The sequence below is a fragment of the Dermacentor variabilis genome, chromosome 6 (assembly GCF_050947875.1).
Source record: "Dermacentor variabilis isolate Ectoservices chromosome 6, ASM5094787v1, whole genome shotgun sequence".
Classification (NCBI taxonomy): Eukaryota; Metazoa; Arthropoda; class Arachnida; order Ixodida; family Ixodidae; genus Dermacentor; species Dermacentor variabilis.
Window position 1 is genome coordinate 13,946,783 of NC_134573.1, and position 21,112 is coordinate 13,967,894.

The 21,112-nt window shown below is 46.4% G+C and overlaps 2 long non-coding RNA genes across 6 annotated transcripts; one reads left to right on the plus strand and one right to left on the minus strand.

Annotated features, from left to right (window-relative positions):
• The first annotated feature begins 1,803 nt into the window (after nucleotides 1–1,803).
• Nucleotides 1,804–5,336, plus strand: LOC142584641 (uncharacterized). The gene is made up of 2 exons (XR_012828853.1): nucleotides 1,804–3,908; nucleotides 4,522–5,336. It is a non-coding gene; the product is annotated as an uncharacterized LOC142584641 (long non-coding RNA).
• A 267-nt stretch (nucleotides 5,337–5,603) lies between these two features.
• LOC142584639 (uncharacterized) lies at nucleotides 5,604–20,728 on the minus strand. Of its 5 annotated transcripts, XR_012828852.1 has the most exons (5): nucleotides 19,566–20,728; nucleotides 19,431–19,489; nucleotides 18,409–18,478; nucleotides 17,248–17,316; nucleotides 5,604–7,582 (listed from the first exon to the last, which is right to left on the minus strand). It is a non-coding gene; the product is annotated as an uncharacterized LOC142584639 (long non-coding RNA). The 5 variants fall into 5 exon arrangements; XR_012828850.1 differs by having other exon boundaries at nucleotides 19,431–20,728; XR_012828851.1 differs by having other exon boundaries at nucleotides 17,248–17,463; nucleotides 19,431–20,728.
• Between the last annotated feature and the right edge of the window lie 384 nt (nucleotides 20,729–21,112).

The following is a 21,112-nucleotide window of genomic DNA, read 5'->3' on the forward strand; positions in this document are numbered from 1 at the left end:
GCAAGATGATTGACAGGAGCGTGTCGTCATTTTGACGTCACCAAAAACGCGGCCGCGACCCCGCGGCCAGCGAAGTCGGCGCGGCCGAGGCTAATCGCGCGCGCCGAACATGCCGACATGCCGAACAACCATCTCTGATCCCGCCCAAGGCAGTGGGTAGTCAGCGTGGTCATCGCTACTAGATACTTTTCAGTTGTAAAACTCCGCCTGGGAGCGGCGCGAGCATAGAGTTCCTCACTATAACACCTAGAGGGAAATCTGGCGCCACCGTCTATGGGAGTTTCTTACGGGGCACCGTGCCGTCATGGGAATGACGGTATATGTGTCTGCGAGGCTCGTGTTGACTGGTGTTGTGAGAAGCTTCGTCTAAAACGTGGATATGGCTACACAAATAACGCGCTCTCAAAGTACAATCTTCATCAAATGTTTCCATTCACGCATATTACATCTTTACTCACTACAATGCATGACCAAGCGAAGAAAAGCAAGAACAGACGACCAACGTACTGTTTCAAAGCGAGCGCGAACCTTGTCTTCTGTCCTCCAACTTTAGCGGCCCGCTGATACTTTTTACGTAACATATAGTCGTACACGCAATAACAAGTTCTCATAGTTAAACAAAACATGTTTTCGCGTAATAATAAAGCTAAAACAGCTTTTTACGTGCTCTTTTAGTAGAAAATGAATCATTGTGACAGACGGAACGGTACTTGCCAAGGGCGTAAAGTGTCTGCGTTCACCCGGTCGACGGAACGCAGGCGTTAGGTTCACCCAAACGTCACGTCCGGGATGTTGCATTCATTCTTTGTTTTTCGCGTCCATGATGTCACATCCGTCTTTGGTTTTGGCGGCAGAATGGCAAGCTCAAAGGGGAGCTACGCTCAAACAACTGCACAACGATGCGGATCGTTTATTTTGGGGGGCTTGTGCTAGCGTAAGCTATCGTAAGTACTTCCTTTCTCCATTCCATGTGCATCTACTATGCAAACCTACGCTTTCGGCTGCCTGATACTTCATTTCCAGGTTCCTTACCAGCTTATTTTCCTTGTGACGCATCCCACGGACCGCCGCACCGATCAGCCAGTGCTACAGTGTACTAGCGCCGAGAATGCATAGAAATAAGCTTCATTACAAAGTGCATGATCAAGCTGCTTGGTCGTCCGTTCTACTAGAGCGGGACAATCAATAAACGATACAAGCATGGACATACACATGCTGTTTCGAAGTAAACCTTAAGGTGGGTCCATTTAACACTGGTGATGTAATCATGGATGAAAGACTGGGATCTTCTCTTTATGTGCTTGCTTCAAAGTAGGATAAATCGAAACTTGGCCAACCAATTTTACTAGTGTTATAAGGTTTTCTGAGAAAGGGTGTTGTGTATTGCTTTGTAACGAGCACGGTGTTAGAAGTATTTTAGGTGGACGAACGGCGCCTCCGGAAAGGGGGAACTTCGGTCCGCGTCTTGTGCAGAAGGCCCGAGATGGCGCCACAGTACTCGTGGCCGATGTGAGGTGTCATGCGTGGTCGCTTCGGGGCCGTGGAGTCCTGTCTCTCCGAGAACGATGCCAATCCGAAGTCACAATATACCGGCATTCCCATGCATACCACAGCGCAGCAGCGCCAGAGTTCCCTCTAGGTAATGTAGTGAGAAACTCTATGGGCGCGAGAACGTGACCCTCTGCCGTCTCCTCTCGCGAGGTGGCGCTGCCGCCATGGTTGGCCTAGGGCGCCTCGATGCGCGCGCGCCCTCTCTAGGGTGAGGTCACCCTTTGGGAGGGCGAGTGCCGCCTCCTCGGCCGGGACGCGCATTTACATTCGCTCGCCTGTGCAGCCGGTCGACTGCAGCGCCGCCCCCGCGGCACCAAAGGGAACTATATATCTAGGTAACTTTTCGCCCTAGGGGAGTCTAGGTCCCTAGTTGTTGTGTAAAAAACGCGCCTAGCTCCTGAAACGCCCTAGTCCCCATGCGCGCGCCACGGGGCCCATAGAAATATGCGCTAGCGCAGGGTTTGTGCCAACTCGCCGGAGCAACAGGGTGGGAGTTTCATTGCGCGTGCACGCAAGCAGCGCGAACGAAGCGATACCAAGGTGGAACAGCGGATTTTACGGCAATCGAAGCTGTGTGTGTGTGTGTGGGTGGGTGGTGTGTTTGTGACGCGCTTGGTGTGTGCAAAGAGCAATTAAGTTGCGTGTGTGACGAATGTGTATGCTCAAAATAGCACGACCACGAACGAAGGTGGAATATCGCGTTTTGGCGTTTGGTGTGCGCAGAGCAGTCGAGTTGCGTGTGTGACGCGTTTGTTCGCGCAAACAGCACGACCACGAACGAAGCGATGCAAGGTGGAACAGCGCGTGTTGCACAATCGAGTTGTGTGTGTGCGTGCGTGTGTGTGACGCGTTTCTGATGCGCAAAGAGCACGACGACGATCGTCTTCTAAAACTGCGCCAGAGCAAACCGATTGTTGAGTACTACATACGTACTGCGCGGGCGTTAAAACTAGAGAAACACGGGATTGCGACGCGACCAGCCGCAGTGTATAGGACTGTACGTACGTACGTACGATTTTGTAATGTGGTCAATCTTAAAAGGACGATGGCATTTCTGCACCGGCGGAGAAGTGGGAAATCGTGATTAAATTTGGCCGATCATTGTCAAAAGCAAAGGCTTACCCTTAATTAGGGGTTATCCCCTACCTTCTACTGAAACTGCAGCCTCCAGTAGCCTTCATGCACTTTTGTAGTCCTGACACCATACGACGATACCCTCTGACGTGGGGCCCAGATTACTGGAGAGCTGGTTGATCAAGCTTGCACTTAACCTTTTGTTCTTTGATTATGCTACAGTGCTAGAGCGTAGTTTCTTGCTATTAGTAAACAGGCAAGACAACAAAGCATTGCTACTCTACTCCTGTTGTGGCTCTTCAGTCAATGACACTAGAGGGGAAAGGAATCGAGATCCAAGCCAAGTGGCAAATTGTGTTTAGTCAGTCTTAAACACCCTTAACTCAATGTTTTAAATGCCTGTGTGGTTGATACCTTGTCTAGTGGAACTTCTTGCCATCCCCAAAATGTGCATAGCACCAGAGGTATAGTTTGACAGCTGTAAGCAGTGCAATTAAGGGAGTGCAGTACCTGTATTGCAGCTTTACACCGGCTAAGATATTGAAGCTTGGGAGTATGTTCATATTTCTCATCTATAGTGTGGCAAGAACTTGTAATCCGCCCTCAAGTTCTGCTGGAGCACAAGCTACTGTTGCTCTTTTGTGCAGCTAGTGTCAGCAGACAAGCTTGCAGTATTGCTAGGTGGAAAAGCACTTACGCTTCACGACCATCCAAGTCATAAATGAATAAGTGCATGGCTAGAAGTTGTAAATTGCAAGAAACAGTTCAAATGCCATTGAGCATAGTTGCACTATTGCAATGTATCCTTCGGAGCATTGTACGAGCCATGGTAGTTCCCACATTGTGTTGAAGTGCCACACCAGTGACATATGATAATGATGCTAGCGTGATCCAGTGTGGCTGTACTTTAATGTATAAAAACTTTTCATGTGTTTTAGATTATATTTAGTGCAGTATCTGAAAGTTTATGCGCAGAAGATGATAGCTGACCTTACAGCCATGTTTTTTATACAGTCCTTCACTTTCCATCAACTTCAGCAAATCATTGAAGCCCCAAAATAACACATTTAATATTGGTACTCAGATTGAACAGTTTCAGTTCTATGTCTATGTTTCAGAGAACTGGACCAAACTTGAAGAATGAAAATTTAGCTACCTATTGATGCTGTAGCTTTAGGCTCTGCAGGAACCATTTATCTGCAGCACCCAACTTATCCCGTATTTGACGGATCATGATAGATGTGTGAAGAAGCAAGAGTGTTATGCAGAACAGTTTTCAAGAGGTAATGAACCTCTCCCATATAATTCATAAATAACTGGAAGGTTTCTCCTAAGGAAATATTCGTGCTCTGCACTGTAACATTGACAAGTACCTCCCTAAGATAAGGTGATAAAGAGAGCTGGTTTTATGAATCTGTTGTATTTCCACAATTTTGACATGGCATAAGTGAGGCCCAAGGCATAAATGGTACTGCATGCTGCACTTATTGTACAGATCAATAGTAGCCAATCAATAGCCATTTTATTGAAGATGCAAACTGGATCATATCCTAGGGCCAATTCACTGTGAATGAAAACTGTTATACTGGCTTCCTGCACTGTTTATTGATCATGGACTTCTTTTTGAAGTGCGATTGAAGTCCCTCAATATCTTAAACTATGAATTGCAACTGGGAGAATGTGTCCATTCATTAGGACCACACTTTTTGTCTTTAGCTCTCATCATTGTAAACAGCTTCATAATGAGAGGAACCTCAGACGAAATGCTTTTTTTCCTGGCATCCTTCTTCTGCCTTCTTTGTAAGCACAAACTATGGACATGTAAACAAGGTAATCTTGCATTTACCCTGCCTACAAGTGCCTCTTTTGACATTCATGCCTGTATTGCCTTTTCAGTGCCACTGAACCACTGAACAGTAATGACGAAAGCATTGTGCGGAAATATGCAAGGTGATCAGGAAATGTAAAATGAGTCATACCCCCGATTGTAGCAAACTGTTGCAGAGAAAACCCATGCACGTTTCTCGGAAAGTCTTCACAAGCCTATCACATGCTTCAGACTGCTCCTGTGATTCAGATGTCTGCGATAACACGTAAAAGTAGGTTCTCACGGGCACATCTATTCTCTAGTTCATGAAGTCTTCATTCCAGAGAGCCTCACCATGCCGCAACACGAACCCCCGTATTCATAAATGCATCTTAACTTGAAGCCCATGCTTGACTCGATTTAAATGACGCCTGTCATGAACACACCAAAAGAAACGCAATGAGCATCTTGGGCGCGTTCACACCATGCGTCATTTATATCAAGTCAAACATGAGCTTCAATATGTATTGCTGAATACGGCGGTAAGACTTGATAAAGTTTGCTATTATTTATTTGTCCAATGTTTCAGTTTTCTCATCAAGAATATCTAGCTTTTTCTGAATGCTACCAATTTTTGCTTCATTCTCCTTTTCACCACATGTGCTTCATGGCAATCTCTTTCTCCTTTCCCATGCTGTTGGCCAACGTGCAAGTGTTGTCTATGCACTAGACAGTTACGATGTGGTCAGCAGGCTTTGAATTTCTCTCTTTGCTTTTGTGATCAAGTCTGCCTGACCATTAGATTACTGTATACAATGAAAACAAAGCCTTTTTTTTTCATGAAATGGGCAAGCACTTGCATCTCTTGCAAAGGATCTTTCAGTAAAGTTTTTCGTTCCTGCAATCACACTGAACATGCACGTCCATCATAATTTTTATGTATCTAAAACGCACTGCCAGAAAGAGTAACAAAAAGCAGCTATATTTTCAGATAGCACTTGTGGCTAAGAAAGCAACCCAAGACCAATTATGGATGGTCTCCATTTTTTTTTTCAACATGTAAGGAGCATTGTGCACACACCTCTCAAGCATAAAGGCAGCACGTATGAGCCATGATGCCTCAATAGCTCCCATGTCTGATCACCCAAAAGAAGGCAGGCCAAACATAAAATTTGTTTTTTGGAAATTCCGTTTATTATAGCTAAAATTTTATCTTGAAAACACAAAAAGTAGTCTTCATTTCAAGACCGTGCAACCTCTGGCTGTATATTGCAGAGCATGAAAACATGAAAATATACTAAATTGAAATAGCAACAGCAAAGAAACACTGGCTTCCATCTTCTGCAATGCAGAAAAGAGTGACACTGTACACGGTAATCCAAAGTATGGACCCAACTTGGTGGTAGCATACATGCTCTGTGCTGATGTAACTTTAATTAGAACTGAAGTGTGGCATCCACTACTCGCCTGTGTCATCAAAGGCCATTTCATGTTGCCACACATTCTTTATCTGCTACCTGAAAAGATTACATTACACCATGAAGATGACAAAGCTCACATGCATTAAAGGAAAATTGGTTGGCTATCTTGTCTCCCACACAACTCCGCCAAATACATGCAATTAGTGCAAGTATGCTAGTTCCTTGCACTGTTTCCCATAACATCTTTGTTGAATGTACTGGGTAACAATATCTCAATCACTTCACAAACTGTGGAGATTATTGTTAATTTTTAAAGCAAACAGCTTTATTTGCCTCTTGACAGCACATGGCATAATTTGTTTAATGTAAAAGGTTGAAGCAATTCATCGGCATGTGCTTCACAATGTGCCTTGCAAAGATTCCTCATTAACAAATATACTGTTTCGAGAGTTTTCATTTCAGTTTGCTGACACAATGACAAGAGACAGGAGGGAAGCTATGAAGCTGCTTGTCTCTCCACACCAAAAGCCAGCACCTATAGACTCTGCTAAAGATGTACTTCTCAAAATCTGGCTACTCCTTGACCAATCCGTGCAAAAATGTTAAATACGTGAGTCAGAAGTTATGTCAATCAGGCTGCTGCCACTCAAAGGGCAAAGCTCCTTGAAACAGCAAAGCCCAAAAAACAAGGAAATAAGAGCATGTGCGAACGTTTCATGCTTTATAATGTAGAATAAAGATTTCACCAACGCCAGGAATGACACGCATTAGTGCCAGCGGGAACATCGTCTTGAGAATGGCTCCTTGATTTGGATTACATATTTCAACTAACAATTCTGCTGTATTGATTTACAGGTTGTATTTATGAAATCAGCAGCAATTCTGCTCGTACAGTTTGAGAAATATGCCAAAATTGATGCATGGTTCTTTCACATAAAAATTTGAAGGACAAATTCTAGGAAACGTTACAAAGGCAGAAACAGTGTTCGAAGGTGTCAGAATGAGGGCCATGAAATGAGGTCCTTGACTAACCGAACAGTGCCGCTGCTGCAGACATTTTAAGCATGAAATGCTTTTAGCTCCTGTTGTCAGCCACCTTCAATGAACCAAAAGCCAGAGCCATTATCCTGGCACTCAAACCAGCTCATCCAGGCAAACAGTCAAGACTGCAATACATATGCTAGTTACTTCCCAAACATGTTAAAAAAATATTGCTTTTGAGTTCTAAATATTTGCTCACAATATCACTCAAGCTGTAACTTCTAGTATGCTGAAGTTTTATTTGTCACTTCTAATAGCAACGTTCAGAGGCAGATACAAGGCACTGTACACTTGTCATTTTTTGGCACTGAGACACAGTTGCTTGTGCTCTTTTCAATGCCAGCAGTCCGCGAGGTCCACGGCGCATATGGTGGACCGAGACGAGACTTGCAATGGGGTTCTGTCTTTGACAGGGAACTTGCTTCCATATGGACCAGTGTACAGTTGCGTGATGCGGGGGGGTGGGGTGTGCCATTGCGAATGTGCGCTACACCCATTTTAAGATTGTGGCTAGTAACATCTACAATCAATCTGCTTTGTCGGCAGCCATTTCATGCTTACATCTATTCTCGATTACAGGAGAGCCAGTATTTTTTATTGTCACCAGAACAGCCTGAAAATGCTCATACAAAATTCTCCAAAGAGTGCAAGCGCTTCCGAGCTTTTTTAGTCTGTACATTCCAGCTATCTGAAGTGAATCCAAGAAAGTAGTGGATGTTAAGGATATGATCATAGAGCTATGGCATATTACTTCGAGGTAGATGAAGTGGTCCACGAAGGCGTCCTGTGTATTCTATTTCAGTGATAACATCATAGTGAACTGTTGGATAGGAGAGATGCCGCGCTAGTGCGGCCAGCATCAAGTGCAATCAAAACGTGGCTTTGCTGTTGTTCAAAGCAGATATTGCATTCACCCTACAGCAGAAAGGAAACGAAGCAACACCTTCAAGAAGGCAGTCCCCAAACAGCGAAAAAAAAAAAAAAGGTTGGAGGACACTTAAGCTGCGCCTTTAAGAGTGGAACACGATAGCATTAAAAGATCCCTGGCTGCTTCTCATGCTTCCGGGCAACTGCAGCTTATGCTTCTGTAATGTTTCCCTTGAAATGCTGGTGGCAAACGCTATGCGCGAAGGCGAGCTTTCTGGGGCATGCCACTCCTAAGACATACCTGAAATGGCAGCTGGAAAAGGGGTTTGTGTTTGAGTTTCCGCGCAACAGAATGATGTTTTCTCGCATATTCAAATTACAATCCAACGCTATCATGTCTCAAAGTTGTGTGCAAGCCATACTTTATGAAATTTTGACACATTATACTTTGAGAATTTTAATTAGTTCAGTAACGCCTATATGCCACGTGGAGGGCCTGCACGAATCAGGATGCATGGTTCGGGATAAATTTTCTCATATGGAAAAGGTCGCCAACACCACTGCTGGATTTTCAGCGACACGGGGCCCTGAACGCTATGGCTGTTAATACCATTGTGAATCAGTTCCAGGCCAACAGCACATGTGCCATGCACAAAAAAAAATAAATAAAAGTAGATGCACGTGGGCACTTCCCAAAATTTTTTACAAGAAAGGCAGAGGAAAAACCTTCGCTGCTAAGGCATCAGATGAGTAATGTGTAAAACATGCAATATAAAGCTTAATTTTACACCTGACAACGATTACATTGTAACGTAGATTGGAGACAAGAGTCTTGCAAGATATACGCTTCTCTTTAATGGCGGGCCAGAACAAGAGCGTGCAGCTTACGCACTTCATCGTCTTTAGTGGCACCGACCTTTGCGTGCGCCGTCCTGCGGTGCGGGAGCCCCACATCTTTGTGTCAATTGCCTCCCATGAGAAGAGCGACCGTCTCGGTTCAAAAAGCTCTTTCAGCTACATAAGAAATAGAGCTCCTCAGGTGCACCTCAGCATTCAGGTATGCGTATAGTAGGGTTTCATGCGCACTACACGAACAACTTCAGCGGGAGGACGACGACGTAGTGAACTGGGCTCAGAACTGCAGGGGACCACTTCGTAGGTCACGTCACTGAGGCAGCGTGTAACCTTGTAGGGACCAAAATACTAGCGGATCAACTTTTCTGAGAGTCCATGGTGGCGGACGGGCGTCCAGACCCACACGCAGCCGCCGGTATTGTAATGGATGTCGCAACGACCCTGGTTGTATCGAAGGGTGGCGGTATGCTGTTGGCTCCGGATACGATGCCGAGCAAGCTGGCGTGCCTCTTCGGCTCTTTGTACGAACTCTTCTACGTGTTCGCTGGTCGGGCTATTATCAGCCATAGGTAGCATGGCGTCAAGTGTTGACCTGACGTGGCGCCTACACAAGTTCGAACAGCGTAAGCTATGTAGTCTCCTGTACAGCAGCGTTATACCCGAAAGTCACATAGGGTAAGATCGCGTCCCACGTCTTGTGCTCTACGTCGACATACATGGAGAGCATATCAGCCAGTGTTCCGTTCAGACGTTCCATTAATCCATTGGTTTGAGGGTGATATGCAGTGTTCTTGCGGTGAGAGCTATGCGTCAGCTGGAGAACATCCTGCATAAGTTCCGCTGTAAATGCTGTAACGCGGTCAGTGATGAGAACAGACGGTGCACCATGTCGTAGGACGATGCGGCGTACAAAGAACTTGGCCACTTCATATAAATTTACTTGCGAAATAGCTTCGGTTTCGGCGTACCGGGTTAAGTAGTCGGTAGCGACGACTATCCATCTGTTGCGCGAAGAGGTCACTGGGAATGGCCCAAGTAGATCCATTCCTATTTGTTGGAACGGTGCTTGAGGAAGGTCCACAGGATGGAGAAAGCCAGTCAGTTTAACTGGTGCTTTCTTGCGGCACTGACAATCATGGCAGGTCTTCATGTACCGTTGCACAGAAGAATATGGCCGGGGCCAGTAATATTTCTGTCGTATCCTTGCCTAAAGTCTTGGCGAATCCCAGGTGTCCCGCGCATGGCTCATGATGGCAGGCTCGCAAAATGTTGTGGCATAGCGCCGACGGCACGACAAGGAGGTACGTATTGGGGCCGCTTCCGCAGTTTTTCCTGTAAAGGACGTTGTTGTGCAAGTAGTATGATGATAAGCCGCACATGAGCAAGCAGGGTAAAACACCTTCAACTCCTTGGAGGTGTTTGATCCACGGCAGCAGCTCAGCGTCAGCGTGCTGGTGCTCAACCATCTTTATGGCGTCGATAACGGCGACAAATGGCAAGTCATGGTCAGGGTCCAATGAAGTCGTAGGGAGTGGTGCACGTGACAAACAGTCGGCGTCACTGTGCTTCCTGCCAGATCGGTAGACAACTGTAATATCATGCTCTTGTAAGTGAGGGCTCCAATGGGCTAGTTTGCCTGAAGGATCCTTGAGGTTGGCAAGCCAGCACAGGGCGTGGTTGATCGCTCACAGCGTTAAAGGGTCTACCGTACAAGTAGGGTCGGAATTTACCAATTGCCCACACAACCGTTAAGCATTCTTTTTCAGTGGTTGAGTAGTTTTTCTCAGACTTGGTGAGACTGCGGCTTGCATAAGCAACGGGTCGTTCCGCACCAGCTTGCCACTGCACAAGCACCGAGACTCTCATTGCTGGCATCAGTATGGATTTCAGTGTCAGCGTCTTCGTTGAAATGAGCAAGTATCGGGGCCTCTTGCAAACGCTTGCGCATTTCATTGAACGATTGCTGCTGCTCGTCCGCCCAAATGAAAGGCGCATCATCGCATGTAAGCCCTGTTAGAGGCTCAGCAATTCTCGAGAAGCCCTTGACGAAGCGCCCATAATATGCGCACAAACTAAGGAAGCGTTGGACAGCCTTCTTGTCTGTGAGTGGTGAAAACTCAGCGACGGCAGCTAACTTGTCGGGGTCTGGTCGGACGCCTTGAGGACCAACGACATGGCCAAAAAATTTGAGGTCTTGGAACCCGAAGTAGCGTTTTTCAGGCTTGGTGGTGAGGCTGGCAGTATGGATCGCAGGACACCCTCGAGTCATGCGAGATGTTCGTCAAACGTGCTCGAGAACACAACGACATTGTTTAAGTATACGACGCAGGTTTGCCATTTGAGTTCAGCAAGCACGGTATCCATCGTCCGCTGAAAGGTGGCAGGTGCGGAACAGAGACCGAAGGGGAGAATTTTGAACTCATACAGCCTATCAGGTGTCACAAATGTTGTTTTTTCACGATCCTGTTCATCAACTTCGATTAGCCAATATCCTGATTTAAGATCCAACAAAGAAAGAAACTTGGCATGTTGTAGACGATCCGATGCGTCGTCGATGCGTGGCAATGAATAAACATCACGCTTGGTGACACGGTTCAACTTTCTGTAATCTTCACAGAAGCATAGTGTGTTGTCTTTCTTTCTAACACTACAGGGGAGGCCCACGGGCTGGTGGATGGCTGGATCACGTCGTCTTGGAGCATCTCTGTAAGGTTGCTGACGGACAGGACATGCAGACTCGTCCGTAATAATGCGGTGTTTTGTGATACACTTGCGCCGCACTTTGGATGACGTTGAAAAACAGTCCACAAATTCATTCGCGAGACTCAGTAGACGGTCTTTCTTATGGTCTGGCAGAGCGGCGTTAACGTGAATCCGTTCTTTTAGGCTGGGGAACCCAGACTGCTGAGACGATGCGGTTTCCAATGTGGCAATGTCAGTAACGTTAGTGATTTCGTGAAGAAATGAGCTCAGTTCGGCCATGTTGTTCCTCGCGGTACATGCCGATAATCGTTGCTAAAGTTTGTTAGCAAAACGACTGAACATTTGTTTTGCACCTGAAGAAGCCCTCTGGCTATACAAATGTGGCGCTCAAGAAGCAGGGGCATGTTTGCCTCAGCAATTCCTTCGGCGGCGTCCTCCATGTCGCATTGGACAAGAGTAAGCATGCTGCTCTTGGGTCGCAACGTGATGTGATCGTCAGTTACGCGAAGCGCGATGTCACGGTCGTTGTCATTACTGTTCGCTATGGCTTGCGTAGTAGTGAAGCTGACTCTAGACTCTTGCAGGTCGATGATGGACCGTTCGCCTGAAGGAAATCCATTCCGAGTATAAGGTCCTTTGAACATTCAGGAAGATTGACGAAGTCGCCGATGTACGTGAAGCCCCGAATGTTGACTCGTGCCGTGCACCGGCCCATTGGAGTTATGAGATGACCTCCTGCAGTACGAATCTGAGTTTCGGTCCATTGCGTCGAAACTTTGTTCAGTATACGCGCGAGATTCTGGCTCATAACAGACGTGTCCGCACCCGTTTCGATTAACGCCATGACCTCGTGGTCATCTGTGGTAACTGGTACGGAACTACACTGCTTTCTTTGCGTCTCAATTACGTCATATCGCGGTCCTTGCAGTGGAGGATCTTCAGCGTTCGCAACATCAGCGACCTCTTCCTCCGCAGGTCGTTGGACTCGGTTTTCCCGGGAGGCTGGGCTGAGTGAGCGACATCTCGTTGCTCTCAGCTTGAATAGGGGGCTGGAAGACCTGTTTCGGGCGGGTGACGGTGACCGGGGTTCACGGAATCGTGGGGCAAAGCAAACGAGGTATGCGTCAATCTCCAGGGCGCATTCACCATTGCACGGGCACGGCGCATTCAGTGAAAATTCGCGGAGCCCAGCTCATTGGTAGGGACACGCCCTGTAGAGGTGATCGGCTTCACCGCAATGAAAACACAAGGGCCTCCGGTCTGCGGAGCGCCATACGTCGCTCTTGTGGGGTGGGTGTGTTTCAGCCATGAATGGCGTGCAACGAGGCGAGTGTCTTGTTCAACGGCGTGCACACCAAGAAGGTCCAGGACGTCGCTCACATCGCGAAAAATCCGGGACAACGAACTTCGTGCAGCTTCTGTATACGACATGCGAGGTTGTGGCTGCCGTACCTTGTGCTGTGGTGTCTCGCTTCGCTCTGGGACTTGGACTGCCTGCCTGATTTCCTCCCGGACGACCTCAGACAGAGCAGGTCGCTGTACCGATGCTGGAGCCACCTGAAGCTTTTGAAGCTCCTCTCGAACGATAAGCCTAAGGAGCTCCCACAAGGGATTAATATTGTTCAGGGATATAGTGAGAGAATCACGCGATAGGGTCGACACGTCGCGGTTCTGCCTTGTTCGCTGCTGCAGTGCCTTTTCCATCGATACGGCTTCCGCGAGAAACTCTGCAACAATATTTGGTGGGTTGCGTATTAGGGCACCGAATAACTCTTGCTCGACACTGCGTATCAAATTCCTTAGCTTCTTTTCTTCTGGCATGGACGGATCTGCGTGTCGGAAAAGTCGGCACATACCTTTGAGAAACATTGCGACGCTTTCGTTCGGCCTCTGTACTCTCGCCTGCATTGCAGATTCAGCTCGCTCCTTGCGATCGAAGCTGGCGTATGTGCTGATTAGCTGCCGTCGGAATTCGTCCCATGTCGATAGGGCCCTGCCTCACGGTTCTCAAACCAGGTCCGTGCATAGTCCTCGAGGGCAAAGTAGGTGTTGCGTAGTTTGCGCTCTGTAGTCCAGACGTTGAATTCTGCGACACGCTCAAAGTGATCGAGCCAGTCCTCTACATCCTCAAAGGTGTCCCCATGGAAGGACGTGGGGATTCGTGGCTGGTTGAGGACGACCTCGGTCGGGGCGGTCGATGAAGAAGGTGGAACCAATGTATTCATCCTTCTGACTTGATTGCGTAGAGGCTCGTGCTCAGGTGGCAGTCCTTGAAGTCGACAGCTTTCCGTACCTGCACGGGAGTCAGCTTGACTGGACTTCGTACTGGGCTTGTAGACGGCGTTCGATCGGCGAGTGGTAGCACGTACCCCACACCTCCGCCGAAAAATGTAACGTAGATTGGAGACAGAGTCTTGCAAAATGTATGCTTCTCTTTAATGGTGGGGCAGAACAACAGCGTGCAGCTTACGCACTTTATTATCTTTCGTGACGCCGACCTTTGCGCACGCTGTTCTGCAGTGCAGGAGCCCCACACCTTTGTGTCAATATGCACAAATTGCACGCAGAATTGACGTCGACTTGGGGTGAAGGTCACTTTCCGAGTTCTGCCTGGTGTTGTCTACAGGCAACAAACGCATTCGTGAAGAAGCTTACACAAACATTTTTCGTTGTCCTTCACTGTCTTTAGTCTCTGTGTATTTTCTACATATCCACCAAACCTAAATGTTTTCCTTAGGGTTTTTCATGTTTCATCCCTAACAGTTAGTGCCCATTACAGTGTTGAAGATGTTTGCATGTTTTTTTCTTCTACGCACAGCACTTAAAGAAGAGCCATCCTGTCAGCCACCTAGGTCTACTCCTTTTGCTCAACTACATTTTTTAGCCCAATGATGAGAAAGACTTCTCTAGCGTACCTGAAGGTCATGAAGAAGTAGAACAGGATTACCGGCTGCGCGAGATATTTGAAGACATACTAATGATTTTCTTTTCAGACAAGATTCAAAACATGTTACAAATTTATTAGCTTTCTTTTACCATTTTTTATAAGGCTATTGATTAAAACTATCTTCATCCTCAATTACTGACTGAATTCATCTTTGATAGCAGCAACATTCTTGTATCATATAGCGTGTGTTGATGTTGGGCAGTCCTTCCACAATAACAGCCTTTAGGGAGTTTTTATCTATGTGTAGCTGTTCGTTATTCTCCTTCCCAGTAACCCCCACCATACATAGTGGCATGCAGATTGAAGTATTTGGAACTAGGGATACTACATCGAGGTTGATGTGGCTTCAGAAATTTACCACCGGACACTCGCGAGCCATGCAGATGTTGTGGAAGCAAATAAATTATATAGGGTGGTGCCTAATGATATTGTGCCCAAAAAGCTTTACTATGTCACCTGGGGCTGCTTGGCTAAGGCCATAATTGGCTTTTGAGGGTTCTCACTCGTATCACCCCCTACCTCCTGGAGGAACTCAACCACTTGAATGGCACCTTGCCACAGGCATCAGTTATTTTTTGTCACAGATGATAATTAGACATGATTGCTTGTCTCACCCTGAAAACAATGTGGTTCGTGACATTTCGAGAAGGTGGTGATCTCCAAGTTACTGTGGTCAGTGTGTAAGGCGACTAGCACAACATAAAGTTCCATCTCGTGCATCAGGCAGAATGCTGCTATTTCCAAATAAATTTGCTAAATAGGTCACAGAGGTGATTGTGAAGCTGAAGTCGAGTGCTTAGACAGATTGAGAATGTTAATGGTTGTGGAGATTCAAAGCCGCATCCTCAAATACTTTGCGCAGCTTGCATGACAATGTTGAAACTGGAGCCTGTGTCCTGTGCACTAATATTTCACTGTTTTGTATGGCTGCTTTTATAGAAGACGAAAGCCAAACTTCTCCAGGTTTAAGACTGGTTTTACGACTGCTATGACAGAGCCAACTCCTTGGTGCATGCTTATGGTGACGAAGCCATCAGGAGCACTCCACACTTTTATGGATTACACAAAAACTGAACAAGCAAGCCCTATGAGCCAATTCCTGCAGTAGACCATACCCTTCAGATACTACAAGTCACAGCTTGGTGTATGAAAAATTGATGCCCAAATTCAGGGTTTTGGCAAATCCCTCAAAATTACAGAAAGTTCTTGACCACCTTTACAGCACCGTTCCGTTGGTTTCGCTTTAACTGCTCATGCGATTTGGTATCTGGTGTGCCCCAGATCAAACACAATGGTATATGAATGATATTCATCCAGAACTTATATGTGTTGCTTGTCATATGGTAGAGGTTATCAGTTGGTGCTCAACTAAACATGAACACAACGAACTCTGCAGTACATTTGAGGGCACCCACTGTGCAAGAGCTGCCATCCACAAAGAGAAATGTAAGTTTGGCATCACAATAACATCCTACTTGGGGCACATGAACGAAAACAAGCTCAAAGCTGTCACAGACATGCCAAGACCATCCTCCAGAAATACTGCTGCTAATGGGCATGACCACCTATCTAGGTTTATTCGCTCCTAACATGCAAACACTACACCCATTGTCCAGCATGCTGTTTTCAAAGCATGGTTTGTCTGGAACCCACACAGGTTCCAGAATTCTCAAAATGGAAAGAAATACTTTCTTCAGATCCAGTGCTTGGCTGGTGCTCCTCAAAATGAGAGACCAGCTGCTAATCACAGCTGATGCTTTGTGCTGTGGTCTAGTTGCAGTGCTCAGCCAAAAGCAAGACGATGGGCAACATGTTACTAGATACGTCTCAAGATATTTTGCAGAGACAGAATGCCTGGCTATGCCCAGATATAGAAAGAAGTGCTTTCTTTCTTGCAAGCTCGAGATAAATTCTATAAATGGGGCACAATCTATAAAATGAGCACATGATTAATGCATTATGAGGCATAATGTACATCTTAGGCAAAGACTTTCCCGCAGCTGATACACGGTGAAGTTCTCATGTGAAGGAGAATAACAGGCACCACAAGGGCCTACCAAGATTGAAGGCTATGCATGCTGCCTCTCCCCACCTTCTTTACAACAATTGAAGAAAGAACAAGTGCTAGATTAATGCTGCTGCCAACTTTGCATTTTCACTCGAAAGAGCTGGACAAGGTGTTGCAAACTCTGAAAGAATTCTGGCTTTACAAGGACAATGTAGTCCAAGACATGTTGATATTTTGGCAATAAAACCATCGCGCCCAAGAAGCTACAGGAGCTTACCCACCCAGCACTTCTCACTTGAAGGCCACTTTGAAATCAAAAAATGCCTATCAAGATGACGAAGTGCTGCATCATAAATACATACAAACAGCAAATGTCTTCAAGTCATGTCGTACATGCTAGCACCACAGGGCTAAGAGAAGGGTGACACTCCTGCAATTGGGATTCCGAGAAAAGCTGTTACAGAAGTTCACTATGGACATATTTTCTATTGGAGGGGTGTGGTGGCTCATCGTCACAAAATACTAGTAAGGGTATCCTGAGCTAGTACTGGCTAGTTTGACAGGACCTGTGGTTGCGACTCAATGCCTCTTTGTTTTCACAAGGCGTGCAATAGTGTAGTGGTCGTGAACCGCAACAAACTGTAGCTTCCAAAAGGGCGCAGCTCGCTGTTTGCAGAATTCATAAGAATTCCAACAAATGGAGTGCAGTCCACGCTACCAACAGCGCAATGATCTCACAGAAGCCACCATAAACTTATCCAAGAACTCCCTTGAGACGTCAGGTGATGCCTACAAGACACACGATTATAGACTGAGCCTTCTGAAAAATAGCTCCTCGCTAGTGCAAATGCTTACGAGCCAAAGGCTTAGGACTACACTTCCAGCTACTGCAAACAGCTTCTTTCCACAACTCCCGGACCCGAGGAAAATGAAAGTGCATGAGCAAAAGTGCAAGCAGAAACAGAAAACTTACTCTGATGTTGGGCATGGCATACAAGATCTACCCAATTTGTATCCAGACATTAATGTCCGAGTAGTTGACCTGGAAAATGCAGGCACACTTCAGCAGCCAGGAGATAAGCCCAGGTGATAGTGGATAGACACGGACAAAAAGACCATTCATCTCAAACAGGACACAACGAGTGCCACTGCCTCTGGCTGCATAATCAAGGGTTCGATGAAAGTTCGGCTGGTCAGGCATGGAAACGAAAAAAAAAAACGTGATCTAAGAAATAATAGTCACACGACTATTATTTGCCGAGCATGCGCAGGAACATAGTCACAAGATTGACTGGGACAATGCCACTGTTGTTGCCAAAGAAAAGAACATGTCATCCTGGCGGCTGCTAGAATTGCTAATCGTTCAATTGACGCCAGCTACGATGAACCGGACACCAGGGACTATGCCTGCCATTTACACATGTTCATTACGTCACATGCTGGCTACATAAGTGACGACGATTTCCTGTCCTACTCAGTGAACAAGGAACCCGTGTGTAGTTCCAAAACGTCGGGTTATACATCAGACTTGGTCAGTGACCGTGAACCCCCCTTCATGCCTCTGGCTAGGGGAGACGAACACAAGCAGCCACACGACTGTACCGAAGAGGTTCCGCTTTGTAGAGATCCTGGGCATCAACACCATAGAAGTGGACAATGCATAACACCAGCTAAGCAGTAAGCAACATGACCCTTTTTATACAGGGAAGGATGTGCTACAATGATGCTTGTACTACTGTAACGCTAATGTGCATGCTTGTAGAAAATGATCACAATAAAAAACTCACCTCTTGCCTTGTGCTCAATGTTGAGGTTACCATTCTGAATCACAATTACTTTATCCCACCTAGCTAACAGTTTGTCAAATCTCAACGAGGTTTTAATAAGACTCTTGTCTCAACTACCCGAAACGCCAGTCTGTGTAGTAGTGTTACACAGTGTTGGGTTCAAATCTGCCATAATCATGAATCCGAATGAACTTGCCCACATTTCAGTTATTCTGCAAAAGTATTTGGGATCACTTCGTTGCTTCTATATGCACTGCGGCAATCACAGCTGTGAAACACATTTAGGTCGTACTGAAGATGTCAAAGACCATGTAACATATGTGCTGAAAGGAGCAATGACAACTTACGACATTGACAGATGCCATTCAGATGAGTGTTGCTGTGCCAGTCGAAATTGCTGCTTTGACAATGGCTAAACTTGAGACAGAATACCATGAGGCAAAGTGAAAAGAGAACAAAGGTGCATTTTTCAGCTACATCACCTCATTGCTCCAATGCCCATGCATTTGATAATTCATTCATACAATGCGACGGCCTAGGCAAAGCCACGTTTGGATGAACCAATGTCTGCTTTTAAACATCACAAAATTCCACTTTTTCACGCACTAACGAACAATTGGCAGGTTTGAGGATTTACGAGTGTCAAGAAATAGTGAATCTGTCATTCATGTGTTTACACTTTGTCACATTATCTTCGTATGATCAAGTGTATGCTTGAAAGCGCAGACACTACACTGCTGGCCTGCTAGCTAAACGCACTTTCAAGTGGCAGCTGGTGATAGAAATCTTCGAGCATTTGTCTATAAAAACGCTCGCGTAGATTTCGCGGTATGCTCATGCGCTTTCAGTGCAACGCACTGCGTGACACCTGCCTGTCAGGCCGAGCAGGAGAGCGCCAAGGGACGAAACACCAAATTGTTCATTTGGCACTGTAAATACGTATGTCTCTATTATAGTGTGCCTGTATATACACTTCGACGACGGCAATGATGCCACCGCTTGCAAAGTCGGCCAATTTAAAGAATGTGTCACAGCGTTCGCTTTCCATGTGTACAATCTAACACGGCGAGTCTCTTTTTTCATGCGGAAGCAGCCTTCTGGATCTAAAAACATTGATATCGCGAGCGCAACAGAACAAACGGGCGGTAGTGCGCATGAGGTTAAAATCGTAGTCCGCAAAATATGGGCTATAAATAACGGCTCAAACACGTTACAGATGGGTGTCAATTTAAGGCGTGCAGTGCATTTAAAGCGTACTTTTAGCGAGAACTTCAGGCGGCGTGAAAAATGATGCCTAAGCATGCATAAATAACAAAAAAATTATGTACGTCCCAGATGAGTTGAAAGTGGTCGCGAACAGCTACCTTACCTGTCTATGTGAATGACAGGTGCAGCCTCTGAGCTTCTATACGATTCATATTCGGTATTCTATTGGGTACAAGAAAGAGTTATTACGAGGAAATATAAGGAACAGCTGGGGATAACCAAAAAAGCTGAGATGTACCATTGAAGCTCCCATGCTACGCTCACATCCAATTGACAGGAAGCCGCCATGGCACATTTTGACTACCGGAAATAGGTGGCGCTTAGAGCCTTAGAATTAGAGTTACATAAAGAAATGTTGAAACAGTTTTTCGTTTAAAATATTCTACGTGTTGCTTATTTTAATTGCCAGTTTTCGTTTTCATCCCTTGTCTAGAGAATCGCCAACAAAAAGCACAATTTACAAACTGTTGAGAACCGAAACCGAAACCAGGGCGACGCACTCTTTGCGGCTAGTTTTACTAACCTTGATCAATGCCTTGATGATAGTGCGCCGAAGCCAGCACATGCGTGCAAAGGCGATGGATGCTACGTTCATGAGAACAATATCTCGACATCGGTCAATGCTGCATAACATAAGCTTGCAGCTGTAGTTTTCACACATTTTTTTACACATGGTATGCTTCGGTTCTTTTCGGATTTACTCTCCGACACATTTTAAACTGTGCCACTACGCACATGCCAACATTTCGTCACAATTTCTTTAAAGCGGCATTTAGTTCATCGAGTACACCGACAAAACATGCGTGGAAACGCTTTCGAGCACCTGTCTCAGCAATCCCGCCTCCCTCCGCTCCCGCCCCCCCTTTTTTTTCCTATACCGCCGCTAATTAATGCACGTATGAGTTAACCTCCACATACAAATCACTCGTGGCGTGTCCCTTCACTCCGAATTAAGTCTGTGCTGTAAACTTACGTACGTACATGTACAGTGCTATACATCGCGGCTAGTCGCGTCGCAATCCCGTGTTTCTCTAGGTTTAACGCCCGTTCAATACCTATGTAGAATCCAACAATCGGTTTGCTCTGGCGCAGTTAGAAGACGATCGTCGTCGTGGTCTTTGCACACCACAAACGCGCCACGCACACACACACACACACACACACACACAACTAGATTGCGCAAAACGCGCTGTTCCACGTTGCATCGCTTCGTTCGTGGTCGTGCTGTTTGCGCGAACGAACGCGTCACACACGCAACTCGATTGCTGTTTGCGCACGCCAAAACGCGATGTTCCATCTTCGTTCGTGGTCGTGCTATTTGCGCATACACATTCGTCACACGCGCAACTAAATTGCTCTTTGCACACACCAAGCGCGTCACACACACACAACTTCAATTGCTGTAAAACGCGCCGTTCCACCTTATATCGCTTCGTTCGTGGTCGTGCTGCTTGCGTGCACGCACAATGAACCGCCTACTCTGCTACTCCGGCGAGTTGGCACAAACAATACTACCACTGATACATGCTGATACTACCACATACTATCTGCGCTATGGTATATTTCTATGGGCCCCGCGCGAGCGAGCGCATGGGGACTAGGGCGTTTCAGGAGTTAGGTGCGTTTTTTACACGACACCTAGGGGCCTACGCTCCCCTAGGGCGAAAAGTTACCTAGATATATAGTTCCCGTTGGTGCCGCGGGGGCGGCGCTGCAGTCGACCGGCTGCACAGGCGAGCGAATGTAAATGCGCGGCCGGGACAGTCCACCTGCGGCCATTTTCAT